This window comes from Formica exsecta, unplaced genomic scaffold (assembly GCF_003651465.1).
Source record: "Formica exsecta isolate Colony F162 unplaced genomic scaffold, ASM365146v1 scaffold218, whole genome shotgun sequence".
Taxonomy (NCBI): Eukaryota; Metazoa; Arthropoda; class Insecta; order Hymenoptera; family Formicidae; genus Formica; species Formica exsecta.
The window spans coordinates 1,161,555-1,188,122 of NW_021849477.1; the positions used below are offsets into that span (position 1 = coordinate 1,161,555).

Here is a 26,568-nt window from a genome sequence, read left to right on the forward strand (position 1 = left end):
TTGCGAGTAGATGAAGAATATAGATCAAAGGCTTTTTTTTTTTTTTTTTTTTTTGTTTTGTTCGTTCGATTCCACACACGAACGGCGGGCTCTCATCGGGGAAAACGCTTGACAAATTTATCTGCCACTACTGCCGCTCTAAAGGACAGCCGTACGTGTACCACGTACAGCACCTATCGATCCTGTCGAGTATGCGAGGACACGTTTCTGCTTTCGGGTATAGTATCAAACGGAAGTAACACGTTCGCGTAATCGCGAACTGTGAATGGCCCGGATTCGAAAAATCGATCCGCATAAAAATGTTAATCCACGGGAGAGAATAAAATACGGATAAAATAAAGTAGTCGAAAAAAAATTAAAATCTTATTCTGAATTTTTTCGTCGCCATCGTCTGACATATCGCCGGATATATCTCAAGTCCGTGGCGGATAAGACCGAGAATATAAAATCAGTTTAATCCCCGAATTATGCGATTCTTAATCAAATCCCATCTTTCCGTCTTTTCTACGAGCGCGTACGATTAATCTCCTCGAATCTCTCGGTTCGTATCTGTTTAATTATCCTTCACATCACCGTCTACGTAATTATTTCCAGCAAGGATTCGTGTTTATTTAATTATCGATGCACGTCTTGCTGCTCGGCTCGATTTTCAACGATGCCCATCGTGTCACTTGTCGGCAAAAACGACGCAAATCTTAATCCGAGTCTGATAATCGTTCATTCGCGCCTGGGGTTTATCGAATAAATCTTGTACAAATTGTAACGTAGTTCTATCAATTTTCGCTTCTTTCGTTATCGAGAGAGAGAGAAAAAGAGAAAGAGGTGCGCAATCGAAGACCGAAAAGACACACGACTGGAGGCTGCGAATCTGTTGTTATTCACAACAAGTGCGAGTTTGCAAATCTCGGGAGGATAATCTCCGGCTCTATAAGTTTTTCGCGAGAAATCGAGAAACACTGGATCGTGATTTCGCAATTAATATGACCGGAATGTAAACGCAAGTGAGGAATTTCACTCGCTCGAGTGTCCTTTGATCATTCGGTAACTACGGTTAACTCGGAATAATGAAACCGGCGCTTTACGCTCACTTCGGTTCGCCTTAATTAGTGCCGTAATTAAATGGAAGTTTAAGCAGCGAATGGAGTTCACTCCGGAGTGGAAATCTTCGACGTACTCGACCCCGGATCCTCTTCCAGTTACTTCTTACATGCGCGACTTCATTTACCGTTTCGTATATTAGATGCTGTCACATAGTTCTACATATATTATGCATATATACTGATTGCAACTTTGTTTACATAATTATGTAGGCTTTTGCGGAAAAATTTCAGACTAAATTCTTTTCTGAATATTTTACTGTTTACCTGAAATCTCACGTACTGATTCTATCAATTTTGATACTGCTTCCTTGCAAAAATCGTTAAAAAAATTGCTTAAGATTTATTCTGTCAAGTTATAAGATTCTAATATCTGAGATAATCGCTTGTGAGGCTGGTGCAAAGTTTAGAATGAGATCGCAATGTTAATTCGAGAGATCTCGAAAGTCAGGAGTTTAGTCCCGTAGAATAAATTTTCGTCGATTCCTTCCGCGACGTGTCCTACCTTACATCGAGCTAAAATGTAGATGAGATCCTAAATATGTATATCACGCATAGATAAATATGAAGAATATCTGCGGGCATATATAGAGATATGTATTTCGTACGAGTCTGTGCGTAGCTTTTGTTATTCTCTCGTTCTCTCGCTCGTAAAGTCAATATTATACGTCAATATTACGCGTGTAATGTTGATCGCCTGCATATTCCTCGCGTTGAAACGCGGTAACAAATGTTTCCCCTCGCGTTGTGCTCACGTTCTCAATTTTGTCCACGGTCAAACTTCTCCTCAGATCAAACAGATCGCGCGGGCAACCCGAGGACAACGTGTTGGCTGGCACGATGGCCAACTGGACGGTGTCGTGCGCGAATGGAAGTAGCTCGTTAATGGCGAAAGTTCCGACGAGCGGATCGATCGTCCGAGAAAAACAACCATACTACTCCTCCCCCCGCCCGTATTCCTGGCAGAAGAACGTGACGTGAGGGTGGAAGACGTCCACGAGGGTCATAACCCGAGCACCGTCTTCGCCGTAATGCTTTTTTGATATTCTACGAGTGACTACGTGATCGTGTCGGCCGATCAATCGATACATCGTCGGATACGCGAGAAAAATGTAGCGTCCCGGAAAAGGCGCGAGAGTCGACCAAAAGTTTTACAGTATTATTTATAATCCGATGCGAATGTTCTTGTAGAAAACTTGCGGATCAAGACGCGAAGAATCCGAGAACGCGTGAATATTTGTGATCTCGAATCGTAGCGCTCTGTCAAGCGTTAAAGCTAGATTTCGCAAAACATATTATGATTACGGATCCAACTTATTATAGAAATGAGAAAAGAACAGCGTTTTCTCGCACGTATCATTACTTAATCTCAAGGCGAATGATTTTCATTGTCTTTCCGTGTATTAATTTCATGCTCGCGTCTTCCGTCTGTTACGTTTCCCGGCTAATTTCATTATCGGTCGCAGTAATGAAAGAGGCAATGAGGAAATGTACGAATGCGAGGGGATCGAAAATATAAATTTCGACCTCGGGGTACTTTGCTCGTTGTGTTCTTATCCGATTCCCCGCGGAAGAGCCGTAACGGTAGAAAGAAGATGGAGAAAACTTTTCTGATGTGCGTGTAGATCGCTCGCGTATTAGGTTGCCCGTACATCGAAGAGAGGGGTGAGAGGGGATTGCATGCTCGGAAGCATCGTGACGAGAAGAACGTTGCGCGCGTAACGCCCTTTTGATATTCTCCTTACGAGCGTCTACGTGATCGCTCGTGATCGAAGGCTGACGCGAAACTGCGCGCACTACCATCCGCCGCGCCATTACATCTCTCACATGAGGGGCAGGGGGAGAGGAAGAGATCTCCCGGGAGGTTCCGCCGTTGCTGCTGCTCGATTTCCACCATCGTCTCGTGAAACGACCCTGGCCTCCGCCACCCGCGGTTCCCCACGACTCTCCTCCGACGACGATCCTGGAACTATCCCGGCACGTGAACGTTCTCTCTCTCTCTCTCTCTCTCGCTCTTTCTCTTACCGAGCAAATGGCCTCGCCAAAGTACCCGGTCTTGCTGAGAATTACCGCCTCGGGAGAGAACAGTTACGGTCTCGGGCTTCGATCCGTTGATAATTCCACTAATCGTGAATGAGCGCGCGGACCCTGGAAACTGCCGCGTAAAACTGCAACGATACTGCGGAGAATCGCGCCACGAAGGCGCGCATAACCCAAGGTGTAGATTCCACGGTATAGATCCCCCTCTACCTCTTCCTCTCTTTACTCCCCCCCCCCTTTCCCTTTAACATTTTAGATCTCCCCTCGCCTCGTAAAATCCTTATGTACTCGGATCCCGGAGATCCTTCAATCTTTATATGCTAGGATATCCAACATTCCCGAGATCTCAGCTCCTTGTCTCCTTTGCTCGGGAGTCTCGAAATCCCAGGATTTTTCGCTACTCGACGATCGCGCGTGAAGTAAAACGCCTCTTTTTTTTTTTTATCTTCAGATTTCATGTAAATCGACAAGTGTAACGATGAGCGCGCGCGCGCGGGATTTTCGACGGGACTGGTCTCTTATCTTGTGCAATTTTATTTTTTCGGACCATTAGGAATAGAGAAACGAAAAAATTGTTACCGCGCGCTGCGGAAAATCGCGACTATCGAGACGAGCGCTTCTCAACGCTACGCGTTGGAAGCTACGCTACGCGGGATGCCACGCTACAATAGCCATGCGACTGCTAATTATAGACCGGCCGAGTAACTATTATTCCAGTAAGTGGTCCGCTAGGAACTTTCAGCATTAACAATCTACCGGTGCAAAGCGACGGGACTGTAGTTACTGCATTTCAATGCATCGGTTTCAACGTCACGGTTTCCGCAAACGAAAAACTTTACCATTAGCAAAATCGATCCGCAGCCGCTTCAACTTTAGCGAGGTTACTCCACAATTGGTAGTGAAGATCAATTGTGAATAACAATACTACGAGGAAAATCGGGAACTATAAATGTACAGGGAATCCAGCAAATAGAACTAATCCAATTCGGGCGATCTATGGAGACTTCAGAAGATTAAGATCTTAGAAATTATATATCCGAAGGAATCAATGTTTTGCATTAAATTATTACAGGCGTAATTGAATATAAACATTTCGGAAACATGTCGAAAATAGCGTTTAAATGGGATCTAAATAAGGACGCTCTCAAATCGATATATATATTTAACTCTGAAAATCGTCATGCGATCTTAAATAACGGTTGCAAATTTTCAATTTTCCGAGAAAATCGCGCGAAATGATCGCGTTTTACGAGCGTTTGACTTGCCGGATGCGTGGACGGTGGTTCATATTCCATCAGTGCGTATTGCAAACATGATTGGAGATGAATAAAAAATGGCAGAGTGCGCGCGCGAACGCGAATGACAGTGCTCGTTTCGCAGTATATTTTTGCGCGAGCAAAAAAAAAATAGCGCAACGTTATGTATTCCGGATAATCGCTATCGTTTTTATCGAATTAGTTGCGCAAGTTCGTATTTCATGCGACGCGCGTACGAGCGCGCTTTTTCTACCATTTTTTTTTTCCGAATGTACCGCCGATTTTTTTACGGACTTTTAACATTTGTTTATTTGAAGCTTCCGTGATATATTGCGTCCGGGTACGCGACAATATTTAGAGATTATCTACGTATTTATCATGCAATAAAAAACTAAAAAGCTTTTTTGTAATTGAATTGTCTTGTCGATGAAACTTTTTAAGTTTGAGGAATTTTAAAAAGACATTGTTTATCATGCTATATTAATGTTTCTAATCAAGCTTTTAAAATTACATACGTGAAATCATATACTATTATAATTTTTACATTCCCAATTTATATAATCAGTACCATGTGCTGTGTGTGCTCTTTAATTCTATGATAGCTATTTATATATTTATTAATATCATTTTATACTCTATACATTTTCTTGCATTTTTTAGGAATAAACTATTATTCATTATTATTCATTTTGCTAAAATAAATTAAATATTTGTAACGTGATGCTCGGTAAATATAGTACTCGATGCACTTGCGTGGCAAACATACCTCATATTTCGTCTAGTGTACAGTCTTAAATAATGATGCGATGTTTTCAAGCATTTGCAACGTTGTATCTTAGACGTTGAAAAATCTTGCGAAATAATCTCTCGCTGCTTGGCGCAACTATCGGAAAGCATCAAGAGAGTGGTAGATCGTATTTCATCACACGCAACAAACGGATTTAGCGTGACAAATTGCTAGTATCGTATATATCCGTTAATCAACGTTTTCCATGCGTAATGGACCATAGGTAATGCATTAGGCGCACTATTCGTATTTTATTACCACGGCAGTCGAATAAAACGGGAAAGATAAATAAAAGATCGTGTGAGAGCGAAAAACTGGACGATTAATCAAAAAAGGCTTTTATAAATTTTCAAATTTACTCTCCAATGTTACTTTCATGAACGTATCAAAAAAAAAACGGGCGCATATATTTACATTTACGTCGAACCAGTATTGTCCTTTTATCAATAAAAACGTGACAATTAATAAAGAGTACATTGTTAACAGTTATGATATTCTGCGATAAACAATCATTTAGCACAAGTATATAGACGGTGAGTACAGTGAACACGACCAACAGAGTATAATATGCAAATATATTTAACCTCGATCAATGGACGACCGCTTTGCAAAACGCGATCGGTATCTAATGTTACTCGATAGTCGCGCGTACAGAATAGTCGTAATAAATTCTATGCTCTTTTATTAAAATGTATATTTAAATAACATATATGTATAATAATAAATATTTAGACTCTTAAAAAAATTTCTCTAGAGATTTCGTAGAGAAACAAAAATTTCGAAGCGTATGAATAGTTTTCCAAATGCATGAGAACGGACGACTCATCCACGCGGCACGAAAATTGTATCTCCAACTTCCGCCTCTGGCATCGTACGGTAACATCGTTGGCAAGTATACCAGCGCCAAATACGAGCTTCGATAAATTGCGCGACCCGTTTACCGCAAAAAAGTTTGGCGAATTTCGAAGGGGAAGACCGGCCACGCCGCGTCGCCAGATTGTAAACTCGTTTACGTACGCATCGTTTTTATCACGTGGCTTGCATCACGGATAAATCGTAGCACGCTCGTAATCATACAATATATCCGATGATAACGTTTTCCTTCCCGGATTAGAGAATTATAAGGACCCGCGTCGTTGAACTTGCGTGGGACGTCTGTTTTATTTTGGAAAGAGACCGAAATGATCGCGGAGACAATTATACAACTTTTGTCAGACATCTTTGATTTCAACTCGTTAATGTTATTTGTGTAATTTTTTTTTCGATAATTTTATCTCGACGAAGCAATTTTATTGTAGATTTTACATTTATTCCGTCCGCAAATGCAATTTCTCGTGCAGCCTTAAGAGGATATCCGTGTGATCCGATTATTTATTCCGTTAGTTACATAATTATCTTTTTCGAAATTAAATTTGTGCAATCACTCAGATTCTCTCAAAGCAAATTATTTTTATTTTTACAATGCGTCTTTCTGGTATAGATTCGCGCAGAATATCCAGCTCTATTCATTGCTCTCTGTTACCATGAAGAAGAGGACCAAAATTTTCGACGTAATGATTAATTTCGTTGAAGTCAGAGTGTAATCGCATTAATCTTGAATCTCTGCGAATTTCGGAATCGCGCGCAGATGGGATAGATCGAAAATTCGCCCACCTGTAGAGTCGTTTTTGCGCGATAGTCGCGAGTTTCTTACCTTCATCGCGATTCACGTACGAGTTTGCAGTGACGTAACGGATGTTTTTACGATGACATCTTGCACATAACCACTGTGATCAGACTCGCATTATGCGCCGCTTAAAATGGATCGTCACCGGCAGTGAATTTTAAATGCATGATGTCGTTTGCATGATGAGCAGCGAAAGAAAGGCTTGCGCTTTCGTGCTATAAAATAGTATAATGTTCCCATAAATAAATGTTGAAGAGATATAGAAAAGCGAGTTATTAGAAGCTGTAAAATTCGAAGCTGTAAAAATTAAAAAACGCGAAAATAAAATGGAAAATTCAACAAGATTTCATTTCGATACTCTTATAGAGATACGGAGGTCGGAGGTGAAACCATCTCTTCGGAACCCGGGAGATCTCGCGCGAAGAAAATTTCCTCCCAAAGGTACGGCCAGTCGCGAAACGCGCACATAACACACGCACGGGAACTCTTCGCAAACACGCTGGGTTTTCGTAATCCGCTTCCGCGAGCGTTTATCACGGCGACACGGGGGTTTTCGTGGGGATTAATACGATTTCGTAGTAATTGGAAGCGCAAGCGTGCCGGACGGAATTACATTCCTGCCTCTGTCGAGACCGCGCGCAATCCGGATACGAAAACACACGGGCCAACCCAAAGGCGCGAATCGTAAGTTCACGGGATCTCGTATAAATAGTAACGCGAATGCGCCGCGTTAATAATCGGGGAGGATAAGCCACTGTTTCGAATGGAGTTTGTCACCGCCATATAAATCGAGTGTCGGCAAGTCCCGGGAATCGAAGATCTTTATCCGATAACTCGCAAATGGCGAACAATCTAATTACCATGATCAGAATCAATGAAAAAAAATTATTACATAAAATCTTAAAATCTTGGTTTTTAGAAAACGATATAAAGTACAAATGTAATTATATTTAGCAGTGATCTTTGAGGTAATTTTCGCAATATCTCGAGAGATTTTTATCGCGTTATCTCACAATTATGTAGAGATGTATATTACAGGATAGCGTTTTATATTTTTCTCAACCTAGAAGATTGACGTTCATATTACGCAAAATTCAAGCCGGGAATCTTCTTAAGAGTGTAAAGACGAGAGATGGTAAAAAAGGAGGAGGGAAGAGGGGCAAAAATTGAATCACTTACCGCCCGCTATTAGTCACCGTTAACTCAACCATCGCGCGGCGGTTTAATACACCAAAGAGGGATGGGTGAGATGATGGAAAAGGGTGGCAAATAAATTAATATCTCGTCTGCGACGTTATACCTGTCTTATATTTTCCACAATGGTACGATCGCCATCTCCCGATATTATCCACTTTCTCTCTTCGTCCTGTATCGTCCTCACTGCTTCGAATAATTTGCTAAGGATTGAGACATTTGTCAATCCCAAAGCATCTTTTTCGTTTTATCTAACGGGATGAGAGAGAGAGAGAGAGCGTCATTCCTCTTTTTAGAAATGTACAGGACACAGTTTTTATTATTTGACGTCGCTTTTATCTGAAAGCTCGATTCGAGAATTACGAGTTTAACGCAAGCGCGTTAAGGTCAAACGTCGAAAGGGCGTTTCCCGGTTCTTCAGTTAAATTCATCCCTCGTAGCTTATAGTAGAAATCGTCGGGCCCATTAATACCAAAGGACAATCACGGTTCACTTCCTACCGTATGAAATGTCGTTCGAGCGCTCGATCGGTTGTCTCGCTCTCATCAATTATTCCGGCCGATGAATTTTACGCTCGTTAAACCGACACCCTACGGACGGTGTTCGAGCACCATTAAAAAGTTCACACTGTCGACGGCGTCCCGTGGAGCGATCACTTATCGACACTTATGTCGACATCGTTCCCCACTCGGTTCGAGAACGATTCCGCGCGCAGCCGCCCCCATTTCTCGGATTTAAGGCGACGTTTCGCATTGCGAAATGAAGTTAACCGAAAGATTGTTCGGCAATCGCGGAACTTTACGTAGAAATTAGAATTAAAAGACGAGTGCCCAAAAAGCTAAAATTCCGGGGAGCTGTAAGGACTCCCGTGTCTAGAAGCGTGTTTGAAAGTTTCCCCAAAGGGAAAAGTAATGTTAAAGAGGACTCACAACGATTCAAGCATCCTGAAATTCGAGGCTTTCAACCTTCCAAGACTCGTGCTTTCGACGCTACAAAGTTTGACGCAATTAACAGATTTAAGAACCTAGGTAAGCATCGATGAGATAAGGAGAGCAGAAAAGAGAGAATCGATTTAAATATTTTCATCGAGAATTTTTGGATTCTTGTATTAGTTGGGGAAAAGGGAGCGTGCAATTAAAACTTACGAAAACTGAGGGAGTCTTTAGCAGGGAAGAACGACGATCGCTTAATAACTTCACCGGCGAAAGGAAGTTGGTCGCGCGAACTATATGCAAGAACTAGCGCATTTTCTCTCGTAGGGCTCGTGCATCTCCCGATATTCTCCACTTTCTCTCTTCGTCCTGTATCGTCCTCACTGCTTCGAATAATTTGCTAAGGATTGAGACATTTGTCAATCCCAAAGCATCTTTTTCGTTTTATCTAACGGGATGAGAGAGAGAGAGAGAGAGCGTCATTCCTCTTTTTAGAAATGTACAGGACACAGTTTTTATTATTTGACGTCGCTTTTATCTGAAAGCTCGATTCGAGAATTACGAGTTTAACGCAAGCGCGTTAAGGTCAAACGTCGAAAGGGCGTTTCCCGGTTCTTCAGTTAAATTCATCCCTCGTAGCTTATAGTAGAAATCGTCGGGCCCATTAATACCAAAGGACAATCACGGTTCACTTCCTACCGTATGAAATGTCGTTCGAGCGCTCGATCGGTTGTCTCGCTCTCATCAATTATTCCGGCCGATGAATTCATCTCCCGATATTATCCACTTTCTCTCTTCGTCCTGTATCGTCCTCACTGCTTCGAATAATTTGCTAAGGATTGAGACATTTGTCAATCCCAAAGAATCTTTTTCGTTTTATCTAACGGGATGAGAGAGAGAGAGAGAGCGTCATTCCTCTTTTTAGAAATGTACAGGACACAGTTTTTATTATTTGACGTCGCTTTTATCTGAAAGCTCGATTCGAGAATTACGAGTTTAACGCAAGCGCGTTAAGGTCAAACGTCGAAAGGGCGTTTCCCGGTTCTTCAGTTAAATTCATCCCTCGTAGCTTATAGTAGAAATCGTCGGGCCCATTAATACCAAAGGACAATCACGGTTCACTTCCTACCGTATGAAATGTCGTTCGAGCGCTCGATCGGTTGTCTCGCTCTCATCAATTATTCCGGCCGATGAATTTTACGCTCGTTAAACCGACACCCTACGGACGGTGTTCGAGCACCATTAAAAAGTTCACACTGTCGACGGCGTCCCGTGGAGCGATCACTTATCGACACTTATGTCGACATCGTTCCCACTCGGTTCGAGAACGATTCCGCGCGCAGCCGCCCCCATTTCTCGGATTTAAGGCGACGTTTCGCATTGCGAAATGAAGTTAACCGAAAGATTGTTCGGCAATCGCGGAACTTTACGTAGAAATTAGAATTAAAAGACGAGTGCCCAAAAAGCTAAAATTCCGGGGAGCTGTAAGGACTCCCGTGTCTAGAAGCGTGTTTGAAAGTTTCCCCAAAGGGAAAAGTAATGTTAAAGAGGACTCACAACGATTCAAGCATCCTGAAATTCGAGGCTTTCAACCTTCCAAGACTCGTGCTTTCGACGCTACAAAGTTTGACGCAATTAACAGATTTAAGAACCTAGGTAAGCATCGATGAGATAAGGAGAGCAGAAAAGAGAGAATCGATTTAAATATTTTCATCGAGAATTTTTGGATTCTTGTATTAGTTGGGGAAAAGGGAGCGTGCAATTAAAACTTACGAAAACTGAGGGAGTCTTTAGCAGGGAAGAACGACGATCGCTTAATAACTTCACCGGCGAAAGGAAGTTGGTCGCGCGAACTATATGCAAGAACTAGCGCATTTTCTCTCGTAGGGCTCGTGCAACAAACGCCGACTTTTAATTCACTTCGCAATTTGTCTTTAATTAACTCTAAGTTTATAATGCATATTAATCAGTCGGCTTCAGCAGCTAAGTCACGTCGCCGCATCGCGCGAGCTTGCGTCGTGTTCGATAAGATACTAAGAATAATTTTCCGAATCGCCGCGTTTGAATATATTTATTCAAAAAATCAGCCATTTATTAATCATTTTTGTGACGCGCGTAGATTTCTGTATACCCCACTCGGTTCGAGAACGATTCCGCGCGCAGCCGCCCCCATTTCTCGGATTTAAGGCGACGTTTCGCATTGCGAAATGAAGTTAACCGAAAGATTGTTCGGCAATCGCGGAACTTTACGTAGAAATTAGAATTAAAAGACGAGTGCCCAAAAAGCTAAAATTCCGGGGAGCTGTAAGGACTCCCGTGTCTAGAAGCGTGTTTGAAAGTTTCCCCAAAGGGAAAAGTAATGTTAAAGAGGACTCACAACGATTCAAGCATCCTGAAATTCGAGGCTTTCAACCTTCCAAGACTCGTGCTTTCGACGCTACAAAGTTTGACGCAATTAACAGATTTAAGAACCTAGGTAAGCATCGATGAGATAAGGAGAGCAGAAAAGAGAGAATCGATTTAAATATTTTCATCGAGAATTTTTGGATTCTTGTATTAGTTGGGGAAAAGGGAGCGTGCAATTAAAACTTACGAAAACTGAGGGAGTCTTTAGCAGGGAAGAACGACGATCGCTTAATAACTTCACCGGCGAAAGGAAGTTGGTCGCGCGAACTATATGCAAGAACTAGCGCATTTTCTCTCGTAGGGCTCGTGCAACAAACGCCGACTTTTAATTCACTTCGCAATTTGTCTTTAATTAACTCTAAGTTTATAATGCATATTAATCAGTCGGCTTCAGCAGCTAAGTCACGTCGCCGCATCGCGCGAGCTTGCGTCGTGTTCGATAAGATACTAAGAATAATTTTCCGAATCGCCGCGTTTGAATATATTTATTCAAAAAATCAGCCATTTATTAATCATTTTTGTGACGCGCGTAGATTTCTGTATACGAAAATACATTCTTGTACATTGTATCATATGAGATTCACAGTAGACAAATTTGATCTACTTCACTGTTTATAACTTTCTTAATTTTAATACCAGAGCATATTAATTACGTGCTGTATCATATCGGATCGTTAAGACAAGCTATCGAAAGTTTCGGTTCCTCTTTGAATATTCGATTTTAGCTGGCAGAGTTTATCGAATCTATAAATTCTGGACAACGCAATCTGTTTCGCGAGAAATTATTATTTCTCGATTTTGTTCTATTGACGTTTACGATCCAACTACGACGAACGCGCTGTCGTCTCGCGAACCGCGATATATTCGGGCGAGGATAAACTCGCTATCCGGAAGCTGTGCGCCCAGAAAAAGAGAATGTAACGGATTGTTTGCAACATCGAGGCGGTAAATCGTAAAGTTGGATTGACGATCGTAGAAGCGCGACAGATTCTCGCCCGATTGCGCGCGATCGGGGCTGTCCACGAAATCTATGACGCCCTTAGAAAGCATCGTGAGGGTTCGCACCACCCTCGAGGACACGAATTACGAGGCGAGGGGGGGAATGATTTCTCCGACGTGCGATTAAAGCGATGGACGAGCGACGCGTTCCGTGACGAGACTACGCCTCGTTCATTCTCGAGCGATCGATACCGCCGGCGTATCCACTCCATGAATTAGTTAGCGCATTTTATTTACAGAATTATCGTCGATGTAGCGGAATAATTACGATGGCCGGCCGCCTCTCATGTTGTTTCTTTATTGAGACGGGAAGTTATTAGGAGTAACGATGTAAGAAATTTTACGCGCTACATCTTTCCGACTATAAATCATTTGCGACGGTCTCGGGATCATTAAGGAAGACAAGTTAGACGGCGCTCGATGCTTATGCTCAAATTCCGTAGCAATTGTTCCTAACAATTCACGTCAAGCGAAGGCGAGAGAATCGAACAAAGAAAGAGGCGGAGAGAGAGGAAGGTGAAAGAACACGACGCGAGGATGGAAAGGACAGAGAACTTAGAGAAGGAGAGAGAGAGAGAGAGAGAGAAACGGATGTGCAAGGGCCGTCGAGGATAGCTTCCTTGGAAAGCCGGGGTTTCCCGTAATTTCCCGAGGGTAAAGCTGTAGGAACGTGCTGGCCTCGTCGTCGACGAACGTCGTCTTCGTCGCCGGAGACGACGAGGCCGCTAATCTCTCGAGTTGCAGCGCGAGAAATCCAGGCCGACAAAGGGGAAATGGGAAACGACATCACAGTGGACAGGGATCTGTGCGGGAGCGGGAAGCGAGGAGCTCCTTTCGAAATATCGATAATTTCCGTATAAATCGTTCGAATAATTAAAACCTTCGATTCTTATACCTTCCTCTGGACATGCTTAGATTTTTCTATTTCTGAATCTATCAGTATTCATCTATCTGTCAATATATAGGAAATTTATATCTTTAAAACTATGTGTATTTTTGTATAAAAGTTGATTCTTGATTCTCCTTCCTCTATCTTTCTTATATTTCCAAATATTCAGATCCTTAGATCTGTTTGTAATATAAGATAAATAACAAGATTTGCTATTTTTAGACCAAGATTATATAAATCTCGAATGGACGGATCGATATTTAACGAAGACTCGCGTTATATTTATTTTTGATTACCTATCCGTCTGTCTTTCTTCGTTATCTTTGCGACGGCACGATCGGCGTGACGCGACTTCCATTCCGCGCGAATAACGACGCTCGAATATCCAAGACGTAGTCTCATTCCCCGCGCCTAATTTAACCCTCAACTGCGCGCTCCTCGACTTTCCGTCCGATTTCTCCCGAATGGGAGAACCGGGCTGCTCGCGACAGTTCGCCGGAGGAGAATAACCGCAGGCTGCGACCGTGTTAAGGCGGGATATGCCCGAGTCATCTGCCGCGAGTAAATTTCGCGACGTCTCTCGCTTAGCCGGAGCCGACATGGACATCCGAAAGAGGATATGGGGCGGGAGGCACGGGGGAGGGCATAGCAAAGTCACGGATCTGCTTTTGCGGTTGATCGAGTTGTACAGCAAGACGGGGCGATATATTGGACCGTGGCCAACGCAATTTTCGACTTCCTATTCTTTTCGCCGCTTTGACTCGGTGTAAACAGCGAGATACGATTCTGGAGAACATACGTGACACCGTACAGCAGATCGGGATTGTACACAGACGGCTGTCGTTCACGCTATAGTCGAGAAACGTGAGCTCGCTGGTGATCTATCAAGAATATCGAGTTTCGAGAATTCGAACGATTTAAGGATCGCGCGGTTTTGCAATCCAAGCGTGTAGGATTTCAAGACTTTTTTTGAGAACTGGAAAAGAATGATCGACGCGCGTATTTGGAGATATGTGTATACGAAACACGGTACATACGGTTATTATTAAAGAATAAAAGGACGTCCGAAATATCACGTTCGAAAAGTCTAAAGATCGTGTATTTTGAAAATCCAAAAATATAAAGCTCCAAATATTGAAATCTAAGGATTAAAAATTCTTGGACGCCTTTGCAGATTCTGAAATTTTAAAATTCGAAGCATCGAGAAATTCAAGGAAATCGCAACATAAGCGTTTATAGATTGAAGAATTCTAGGGCGCTCGTTTACATTTGCACGTACGTGAGGCTTATCCCGTCCGAATAAATCGAGCGATGTAGCTAGGTAATCTCGGTCGGGTCAGATTTTGAAATGGATTCCGTGAGATCGGTTAACATCGTCCCGGCTGTACGAGTCTACGGAATCGCAGGAATTGCCTGGTCGGCTAAGCCCGTCGAGATTGCTTCCTGTTTCCCGCGCGACACGTACTTATTTCTTAAAAAAAGGAGCGTCGCGATAAACCTAGAGCGGCGCCACGTGACCTCCGAGAGCAAAAGCGTGAAGGTAAAAGGCAGCAATTTGCAAGCGAGCGAGAGAGCAGTCCTTCAGGAATGCTCGTATTCTGGAATATTTAAATCCCGGGATCCTCGGTTCTTGAATCTTTACATTCTTGAATCACGGATTCTTTGTAACTTCAGATGCTTGCAGCTTCGCTCGGCAAGTCGCAGGTAATAAGATTCGCTTTTCGCAAAGAAGTTAGAGGAGCGACGATATAAACACGTGTCTCTCATTATTAAATTAAATTTATCCGATGCATTAAAACAAATCCTGATACATCGGTTTGTCATAATGAAGACAACCGCGGTTTCGCGAAACATCGTGCAAAATGGCGACATTGTGTCGGCGGAAAGCTCTCTTGTTGCCGCTATGGTCTTAAGTTCAATTGCGAGAGAATGGTCGCACCGGCAACTGTATTAAAGGGATTATGAGAGAAAATGGGAAGAGTCACGCGCGCGATACTACTAGGAACGCGCTTGTACAAATAAGACATAAATATAATAGGATTCTAAACGCGCGTTATTTTATCGCAATGTTATAATAATTGAAGGGTTCGTAATAGGGGAAGCGAAATAAATCTATAGTTTATGAAACTTAATTTAAAGTTGTATATCCCTCTTTCTAAAACGATTTTCAAAAATTGTCTATTAAAAATGTCCGTTTAAATATAAAAATATAAAATTACAAACTATAAATGTACTGCACTCTTTTTCGGGCTCGATCGATTCTGATTTAATGCTATCGCGAGAAATTATGAATCGTCGATATATTTTTAATGCTTTAACATATAAAATGCTCGTCATGCAGTGACCATGCCGTCGCCGTCTCGGCGTATGAATTTCTATCGTGCATTACCTATACGAGTTTAAGTGCTGTTTGAATCGCGCTGGTAAAAAGTTGCCCGTTCGCAGGAGGAAATCGAGCGACACGTCTGGAAGAGCGCCAAATGCGGGCATTGTTTTACGAGTGGGAATTCCCGGGGATATTTCGCGCTGTGACATCACCTCGGAGCCCGGAATCGTTGGAAAACTTTCGATCCTTTATATCTTTCGAGACCTCTTCGGTTCTGCAACTATTACGTTAAGTGTGAATACTGTTTGAATACTGAAACTCGTAAAAATTGCACAGAATCTTAAAGTAGTAACCCGCCGTTCAAAAAACTTTATCATCTTTATTACAATTAAAATATTCAGATAATTTTAAAAAGCTCTCTTATAAATTATTATCGACGTGTGAAGTTTGTCTTTCTCCTCTCCTTTTTCTGCAATTTTCTCATCGTGGATCCTCAGATTTTCCGCATCGGCGGACAGTTTTTATATCGTTAGAAAACTACGTTTTTTTTTTTTTTTTACACATTGCGCTTTTCTCATACTCAAACGAACGCGCGGAATAAATTGAGCATATTGAGAGTGCTCTCGCGCGCGCTTTGCGTCATTAACGGGCGTATAAAGCGGAATCGCCGGAACCGTAAGTGTGCCACTATGCCAGAGATACGGTCGATATATCGCGCCGTGGGGGAGAGGGGAGGAATGCGGCAGGAGGCTTCATCCGTACACACCCGTCGCGGCTTTATGGACCGTCGTCGAACGGCAATGGTTGTCGAGGATACATCTCAAGTTCCGGACGATTCGTCGGCGACCCGCGAGACGCTCGCAAGGCAATTCGGGGTTTTTCCGGGTCCTGCTTCGTGGCGCATCGATGCCAAATGGCATCGCGGAGGGTCGTTATATGGATACATCGGATAGATTCCTTTTTTTTTTTCGGTTCGCGGCAAATGGATACCGCATTCGCATCGTCATGCTCGTTATTTTTGCGAAACAACACTTCGTTATCGTGCTCGGATGCATGCATCCGCAACATGTACCCAGGCTATGTATCTAGGGACCCATCCGACATCGAGTGCTCTATATTTGTAAATGTATTTTTTTTTCTCGCGATGTGTATATCCGTCCTGTTCGATTATTTCATTAAAATTTTTATTATTTTGTGTACAACGTCCGGGTCTTAAAAGAATTCGGAAATCGAAGTATTTTATCGAAATTAAAAATCCGATTTCGAGAGATATTTCTCGAGGTTCTAAGCACTATTCGCAAATTATTCCTCACCTTTTCCCTCCTCTCGTAGAAGACTTGAAAAGGAAGTAGCTTCGTAGGCACTTCCTTCCGACCGCGGCCATCACGTAAATATCCGTATCCATTTACATCGTACCATTCCGACGATTTATACCGCCATTTTCTCCCATCCGGCGCAACAATTATCGCTGGTCTAAATTACACAGCGAGCCAAGATCGATCGTACTATCCTCGAGGTCGGCGATCCACCATTCCGATGTGCACGAGAAGCATCGTACCACCATCGCAATGTTACATTAAAGTATCCAAGGATGCGGTTCGCGCTTAGATCTCGTTGACCTCGTTCGATCTTAGATCGCGATTAATCTAAGAAGGAGGTCGGCCAGTTCGAGCGAGCGTGGTTTTAAACTAAACTAGGCCGACAGACGAAACATTTTCGGTGTAACATCGCTTCGACTTGCAATTACGACGCCGCTTTTCGTTTCTATCATCGATATACGACCGGGTAATTGCCAGGTTACGTCGACCGCAACGAACACCCGTCGGAAACTGAAACATTGAGAGCCGTATCGCTGCCGCACGCGATCAGCTGGGCTTGAGCAAGCTTTACTTACGGTGATAACTCGGTCAGAGTAATTGTTAGCCTTAAATTTTTGGATATCTAGGTCCCAAGCGCTTTAAAGTTACACATAGTTTGTATCCTTGAATCTTTAATCTGTCTTTAATTTCTTGAACTTTTTTCAAGTCATTCAGTTAGTTGAAGATTCCGATGAGATAAATATAGAGTGGTTCGGTATCTCTATCTTAATTTGGAGATTATTTTGAGGAAAAATTTTATGCTATGTTATTTGTCATGATTGTGATATTTGAAGCACACAAAGTTCTAAGAATATAAGTATTCTAGAAAACACAATGACAAAATTATATCAAAATTATATGAAATCAGATATTCAATAAATTAATTAATAATCTTCGAGAAAATTCGAAGATGATTACATTAAAATAATTTCACCAAAATGCTACCTCTTAAAAGGGGCGGAAGATCGTTCGATTAGTCTCGCTGGGATTTCGTAGATATTGACAAGCTAGTAATTAACGTGAAGATAATTACGCTAATTGCACACAGCTGCGAAGTCGGCCGGCGTTTCGACGACTTCGTGATCATGTGTGGGACCAACTTGAACAACAGTTGACAGGAAAGCCCGGTGCTTTACCGCAGTGTTGACTATAGGCAAGCTCGGCGGCGAAGAGGAGGCGGTAACTAGGTTGCCGCAGAGTGACGTCACAATTGCTCCAACCTAACCCACTTCGAGCACGATGCCGTGGCCCACGTATTACGCAAATATCACCCCGAAATTACGTTTCTCTTTCTCTCTCTTGCTCTTTCTATGTATATTTGACCCGTATCTCCCTAGAATTCTCATGCAGCTGACCTTGCAGTATTTCGCAGCGTGCGTCATAAAGAACAGCGCGTCCCATTCCCGTGAAGGATAGAGCGAGGGATCGAGTGTCCAAGGACGCTGAGCATCCGGGGCTTCGCGAACACATGCACCTAAGCGTCCTAGAATCCGAGAATTCTAGACTACAAGCGGTGCACTAACAATAAGAGCATAAGTTTCAAGGCTTTGAGACGACCTGAACTCTCTTGATCCCCAAAGAACGTAATTGAAGACTTGTAAAACACGAAGCTGTTGTAGATTTTGCGAATAAAAACCTTATAAGAACCTTATAAGAATCACAAAAAGAACGATAATTAAAATCTCTTTAGTAAAAACGAGAGATCGCGTCAAACACGCATTGAAACGTTCTTGTGATGCTTCCCGTAAATACCAGGTGACATTTACGCGCGCTCGTTACGTGACAAAAGAAAGAGAATAAACGATACACGGTTGTAAACACCGTCATTATGGACGTCGCACGGCCATATCCAATCGGCGAGGTAAACGCAATTATATCAGATAATAGGAGACGACTTGCATCGCCGGCCCCGACCCGACCCATTGTTCCGGGCTCTCCTTCTCGATGTAGGTCGGGGCAGAAGGTTGCGTGCTAACTCGCAGTTCTTGGGGCCGACCGGCCGGCGACCCTTCGCGCGCGCGAGACTACATCCCTTAACTTAACGACCGTCTTCCGCGAGCCTCGCCTCGCCTCGCCTCGTTTCGGCTCGTGTCGGCGACTTAACCAAAACGTTTTCGTCGCCGAGCAGGCCGAGTTCTTCGCCGGGGGAAGTTGCGAATCGCGGAACTACGTCCGGCATCAGGAAAATCCGTATAAGGGCGCTTCGCAATTTCCGTGACACGCGATCGAGCGGCGCGGCTCGAGTTAGTTGATCCTCTCGACGAGGAAAGCGCGCGCTTTGCTGATTGTGTGTTTCCGGGAATCGTTATTTATTATCCAATTAATTATATTTGAGAAAAGGATCGGGGGAGGAATGCCTAATAAATATATCTATATATACAGCCATACAAAATGGAATATTAATAATATGAAATCTCAACAAAACACATAATGTACGTAATATTGAAGATGGTAAATTTTTTTACAGATATTTATGATATATCGAGCTGTATAATAATTAAGTTATTATCCCACACAATAAATTCTCATATGTAACATTATTTATATATTTTTATATTCTGATAAAATCGTAACTTGCGAGCTTCTTTTACGATATATCTGAGAATAAAAATGTCAAAGATACGGAAACAAATGTATTTATCTCGGACGTATTTATTGCAATTTTTATATCGAGGATTGTTGCACAGAATTTGTTGCACGATCGGTAACACCGGGATAACATACACACATATCCGCAGTGAGTAGTAAAATAAATACGCGGAAATCCAGCGGGGTAGCGTTTCGCGGGAAAGCGAGAGGATTTGTCGCCAGGGATTAAGCGAAATTTATAAAGTTCTCGTTGCACTAAATACCGTTATTAAGTCGCCTGCGCCCTCCACGATCCCACTTCGAGTTCAGACTTGCCTTTCATGTCAACCCCTGCGTACCGTTTCACCCTTTCAACGCGGTCGCCTTTCGAGCGCCAGTAAACTGCGGATAAAGCGAAAGCAACTTGTTCCCCACCTCCGCGATCCTCCCCCTCATCCATTTGGCACTCGCTATCTTGATTCATCGGGCCGCCGAAAGCGAGATATCCCTTCCAAAGTTGATTGGGACTCGTTCCAAGGCGGTAGACGCGAATCTTTTGCACGATCACGGAATTTATTTTGACGTAAAGTCTCTTTCACGCTGTAGACGTTTAAAGAGATCGACTAACGATAAGATAGACAGCATTTAATTGTAACGCAGACGCGTGTTACACACATTTGTGTCTTCATCCAAGCAATTATCATCGTTAATGCAAGTTGACAGCGTTCGAAATAATTATAAAGTTCTAATTAATTTGTCTGCCCACATGCGACTGTTATTACTGATTCAGTTACAGTGATAAGCGAACCGTTCATCCGTGTCCGACTTATATCAACTTTTTCTACTCGTTGCTAATTATGCTTTTAAGGCTCGAAAACATTATTTCACAAGCTCTCGTTTAAACTAGAAAAATTACGAAGCCGCTGCTTTTAACGAGCGTTCTTATCATCCTTATCGGCACAGCATCGCGCGTGCGGTGGACATCGTGAACGCGACCGAGAACGCGCGTTCTCTCGTTGACCGTATTAATTACATGCGCGATACATATCGCGCGAGGTGTTGAGCCCCTGGTCGGTGCTGTTCTCGTCGGTGTCGCTTTAGGTCGCGTTAACACGCGAGATAACGGCGCGCCTCGCCGTTGCTCTTGGGAAAGAGGTAGCAGAAGCTCGCTCTCGTAACGAAGTCACGCGCACGGCGTGTCAATTCGGCACATTTGGTGCGGTCGATGGCGGAGTCCGCCGCCGGCTGGCGGCACCGAATAGCGCAGTGCATGCGGCGAACAGCGGGCCGCGCGAGCCATTACATGCCGTAATGCTGTAATACAGTCGCACAGGCCGCTCGCCGTAATGCGAGATATCCTGCGAAATTGTACGCGACTATATTCCACGTCCATGCACCAGAGTCGCGGCGTGTAGTCCGGCCATTAAGCCACCAGACACGCTCCCCGCGGATCGTCCATAGATCATCGATCGTGACCATACCTCGATCCTCTAATCGTGTCGCCCTCGTTCCTCGTGTAACGTAACAAAGATAGATATGGAACATCTTCTCTACTCCGTGTATATAAATGTATTTCTTCAACACAAAATTCACACGTTTCCATAATGGGATATAATATAAATTCTTTTTGTGAAAGTTAATATTATAATGACCAAGAATTATATTATTTTAAGAGTCATAATTCACGCAGGATTTTATGAAACTGAATTTACAAAATGCAAAAATCGAGAAATTTAATAATTCAATATAATTTAAGAAATATCTAAAATTAAAATATCAGAAATCATATACGAATAATTTAGTAATTTTTAATTCATCATTATTCATTTGATTTTTACATTACGTTATTGCAAATATCTTGTTTCATTTATTTTTAGCTTCTATTATTTTTTCATATACCTACAAAAAATGTTCCCAAAATATTCTAAAATATTTAGCTATCCAATTCATTGCCTGAATACTCGGTTAATATTGCTATATAGGGTTTCGAAGGAAGCCGAGTCGCGGAGTTGTAAAATCCGAGAACTTTTGAAAAATCAAGCATCCGAAGATTTTCAACTTTTCTAAAGAGTCCAAGGTTGAGAAGATGTAGAGATTTAAAAATCATAAAATACGAGAGCGTTTGGAGAATCAACTACCCAGGAAATCTCAAGGAATGATCTTTAATAGCCGAGGGTTCAGGAGGAGCCAGGAATCTCCATCGAGATATATAGCTAGCTCTAATCTCTCCAATGCGGTGGAAGTTCAGAAGCCTTGCCAAGATATTGCGAGCAGTTAAGTCTGTGTACAAGCGCATAAAAGAAGCGTTCTTTTAATACTCCAAACTAATAAACATCGTCGAGGAGAACCTCGCGTGCGCGCATTTATTCTCACATTCAAGATTATAGATACTATTGCGTCTCTCTATATGTCGAAATATCCGATATAACCGAGGGACGAAATCGAAGAAGAGAAGCACTTGAAGCGTCGCGCGGTGTCTTGGATTGCCGCCTCGCACTTCCTGTTTTCCGTTTTAACCGACGACGAAGGGAGAGTACTTTCTACTTCGTTACTCGGTACAATCAAGCGCGAGAACGAACGCCCGGTAGTGCACCATGGATAATCTGCACAACCATCGCGCGTCCTCTACATTTTCCCTTCCCCTCCTGCCTGGACCCGCGCTTCGTCGTCCATTCCATCGGCAAATTTCCGTTCCAATTTACCGGGACGACGTCTCCGACGACGATGCCCCACAAGAACGCCACGGCAGAAATGGATACTTGAATCTTTTGAGCTTTCATCGCCCCGAGAACTTTGCTTCCTGAGAACGGTATTTGAATAGCCGCGCGAATAATTCCATTTCCTGTTACCGAAACACCAAGAAATATTTAATTTATAATTAAGCGTCTGAAGATTTAATGAATAAACTCCACCGCGTGCAGCGCGAATACTGAGAATATTGGAATATATGATTTTGGATCATTAAACCTTGATCGGAAACGGTGGAGTGAAAGTAAACCGATTACTATTAAATTGTTAAGAATATATCTTTCAACAGTTTAATGTTAAATTAAAGATGTCAGAAATACGAATCAAATATTATTAAATTCTCTATGTCAACAAGTAGCTTATTTAAATTCATGCAGAAAATTACTAAATTTTTTCTAACGATTCTGAACGGAAATTACTAAAACAGAAGATACAAACAACTATTACTTTTTAATCTAGCTAGGTTTGGTTATAAGATCATCCGGTATATATTTGAAACGATCTCATCTTCATCGTTTGAAATGAAAAATTAGTACGATAAATTTTTTGCTGGAATATTTTTCTTCTTAATTCTTCAATAATTTTTGTAATAAGTTGTAAAGTGAATCGAGAAAGAAATTAAAAAATCTACAAGTTAGTTTGACCGCTACGGTACTGGCAATGTTTCCGAAGCACTCGCAATGAAATTTATTCATAGCCGTAATTCATCGTCTCATTCGTTTCGCTTGCGATTAGCTCGCTTCCTATCGCTCCGCTTTTCTTTTTTCAACGTCGATGTCCCGGGGGATGACTAAATAATAAACGGGTAGCAACGTTCGCGTCGCGTACAACGTCGCTGCAGAATGCCATGAGAAGGAATTATGAATGGATGAGACGGTGCTTCTAAGTAATCTTTTCTGATGCTCACAGAGGTGTGGAGCGCTTTAAGCAGCGCTGTAAAATGGGATACTCGCTTGCAGCTTGGGATCTATCATCGCCGCTAGAATAATAATCTTTTATGCACAACCGCGCTCTCGAAAGATATATTGTTGATGAGAATCGTTACTAAATGCATTACCATACGTAATGCGTGATACATGTAAGAGAATCGTGTAACTTCTATTAATAATATAATATACTTTAGTTAAAATATAATGCACTTTACTATATAATGGACTTTAGTTTCATTATAGTCGTTAAATATCGTGAAATCTAAATTTTTTAGATATTTAAATTCGTAAATATATTTAAAGATTAGATATACATATATATATGTATATGTATATTTCATGATGTTGGTAGATGCCATTCGTTAAAATAAGATTATTTTACTTTTATTTATTCGTCGCGAAACGTGGCTGCAAAGTTGTAATTAAATAAGTATATACATACTCTAAACGAGAGAGATGATATTTAGATGGCGTTCGTTAATTTAAAAGCTATCTGTAATGCATCGATAATATTTGCGTTAGAGAATATATAACCAATATTTGTTGATGAAAATCGCTGCTAAATATACATTTGAATTTCACGTAGTTCATAGATTCGTGCAGCGCTATTTTTCCCTCATCCCGACGTACGTTCGCTACTTTAGTACCCCGAACAGATGAAGTAGCTTTAAGATATTGCGGAGAACGTACATCTCATAAAGATACCTGATCTGCACCGATCTATTAAATTCTCGATATTCCTAGAACCATCGATTTTGCTATAAAGAAAATATTTTTCTTTACAGCAAGTTTTCCGGCGATTATCAGCCGATATAACTATTCCGAAAGCTGATTACATCGCGTCGTCAAGTGACTCATATTCGAAAATATTTTGATTTAATTGAAAATTGTAATTATCAAGAATAGATAAAAATATTTGTGAAATTTTTTAATAAAACTATTATATTATACACATGTCATACATATATATAGTAAAAATTCGAGAATATATATTAAAAATTGGGATTAATTTATACGATACGATATGCCAGAAATGGAAGATATCATTTATTGATTTATTCATTGATTTATTGATTTGTCGTTATTAAATTTTTAAAATTCATCGAATTTTGATGTGAATTGTGACATTTCGATCACGTTATCGAGCATACCAATCCACAGTGCTTTCCCATGCTATAAGTATATTATATTATTCTACGAGGAAAAATATTCGAGATATAACACATGATAAAATATGATTGGCAGAGTTTTACGCGCGGTATTTTAAGAATGACCATCTTTGCGCAAGATTCGTGCCAATGCATACGCCGATTTTTCATACGTGTAAAATAGACATATACGGAGTAGATCTCGCGATGCGAAAGTGGATGCGGATCTGAGCTGATGTGAGGAGGCATTAAATTTATTCGTATGCCGCGAATACTAAGGCAACAAATTCGTCGCGACATACATTATTCATGGATCCAACATTCCGTTGGATCCCACCTGATCTTTGCGTGGATCCTGCGCTACGGAATTTACGCGCTGACATGCGAGTCAAAGGGAATATCCTTAATGAAAAATGACACCGGTGTCGTTCCAAGGCGGCTAATATTGTTCATACGCAGTGGTAATTATTTCGTATCAATCCCATTTTAAATAAATTTTTTAAGAAAGCATTCTTTCTCCAGTAAAATAATTTTTGCTGTTGAGCGGCGCGCTCGCCTCTTCGCCGCAGAATTTAAGAAATTTACGTGCGTGTATAAAACGTAATATCTTGAAACAAGATATTAATATAACTCTTTTTCTTTCTCTCTTGAGAGAAATAGATAACATACTGCACATAAATTACTCTCCAGACATATACCGAGCCGTGTTTTTCGGTCATTTATAACGTAGCGTTTAGATAAGATTTTGATAAGAAAATAATTTTATGTCGCTCGAAGAATATACGTAGATAAAGAAATATATGCGCGTAAACCAGTCTATATATGTATATTCTTTATATCGTTTTATCTTTGTAGTTTTAACCAGGATAATTATTATTCTTTCTTGCTCTTTCTCTCTCCTCCTTTTTCTCAAACTAATAACGTGAATTACATCCACGCTCTGAAGAGAATCCACGGCCCCCATGACCCGCAGGCTCCTGACTCACTCTTCAGGATGGGACAATTAACTCGACTGAATTGTCCGTTAAAAGGTCTCGACACTGACGGCTCAAGGCGATCTCCCTTTTAACGAATACAAAGCCCGTCTTTTCGTGCCGGCGCGCACGTCTTTGCAGGCGTCGCTGTCGTTTTCAAGCGTCGTCAGAATCGGTCTCGCTCGGAAACGACTCGCTCGAATATCGAAGTGGTCAAATAGTCGCGGAAAGTTAAATAACGGTGCCCCGATCGTTTCGAATCTTGAGTCTGATTTCGAACGAGGAATTTGATGAAAATTTTACCACTTCACGCCCAATTGCGTTAAATGGATCCAATTAATAATTTCAACTCTCAACTTTGCCCGATAAAAGATGCGATTAAATAATCTTCTCACGTGTAACATTTTACACCAATAAAAAAGATATTGCAGTCGCGAATCTTCTTATGCAAAAAATCGATAATGCAGCTTTCATTTCTAAGAAGCTGATGATGAAAAGGCACTAACAAACGCGATAATTTGTATCAATCTTGCAAATTACTCCGAAGAATTAGCGAAACGAGTATATACCTATAGTGTGAGAAAATGCCATTACTTTTTGCCAATGTCTGATAACGAGGAAATATCCGAGTATCTCGAATTAAATGCAAAATTAATGCGACGACTCGGCTCTAATTGCGAGAAGCAGCGATTTCAAGCACGCCTCGGAACGAGCGAGCATCTACTAATTATCTCAGCGACAGTTATCCGACAAGAAAATAAGCAAGCAGCTCGTTCTCCCTCTCTCTCTCTCTCTCTTCCAGTTACGTTAATGCGTTTCTTCGCGGGGATTTTTGCCAGCCGCTCGCAACAAATACCCCCGAAGACGAGTAATTTCCGTCGCTGTCTCGCTTTTCCCTGAGAGCACCGGCGCCGCATCCGAGCAGACACGATGACGACGCTTCCGCGCAGCGAGACTGCGAGCTCGCAGACGTCGCAGAAGACCGGATCCATAGGGGAAGCGACGGAGGCGCCGGATTCCCTCGAACTCCATATATCTTGTTGATGGATGTTGTTAGGGTCCGGCGATTGTGTGGCGTTTCTCTCTATCGCGCATGGCACGACATGCCTTTCTCGTCTTAATCTCGTAACGTCACTCTTAGGAGCTGAGTTTGCATTTCTGTCGCCCGTAATTGCTCCTGAAACGACCATCTCGTGACGGGACGGGCGGCGAGCGGCGAGCGAGAATCGGAGCTTTTGGGATGAAACGTCG

General features: G+C 42.0%; 1 protein-coding gene across 1 annotated transcript in view; it reads right to left on the reverse strand.

Moving 5' to 3' along the window:
* LOC115235289 (fasciclin-1-like) overlaps positions 1–26,568 on the reverse strand; it is a 221,705-nt gene that overhangs the window by 84,827 nt on the left and 110,310 nt on the right. The window lies entirely within an intron of this gene.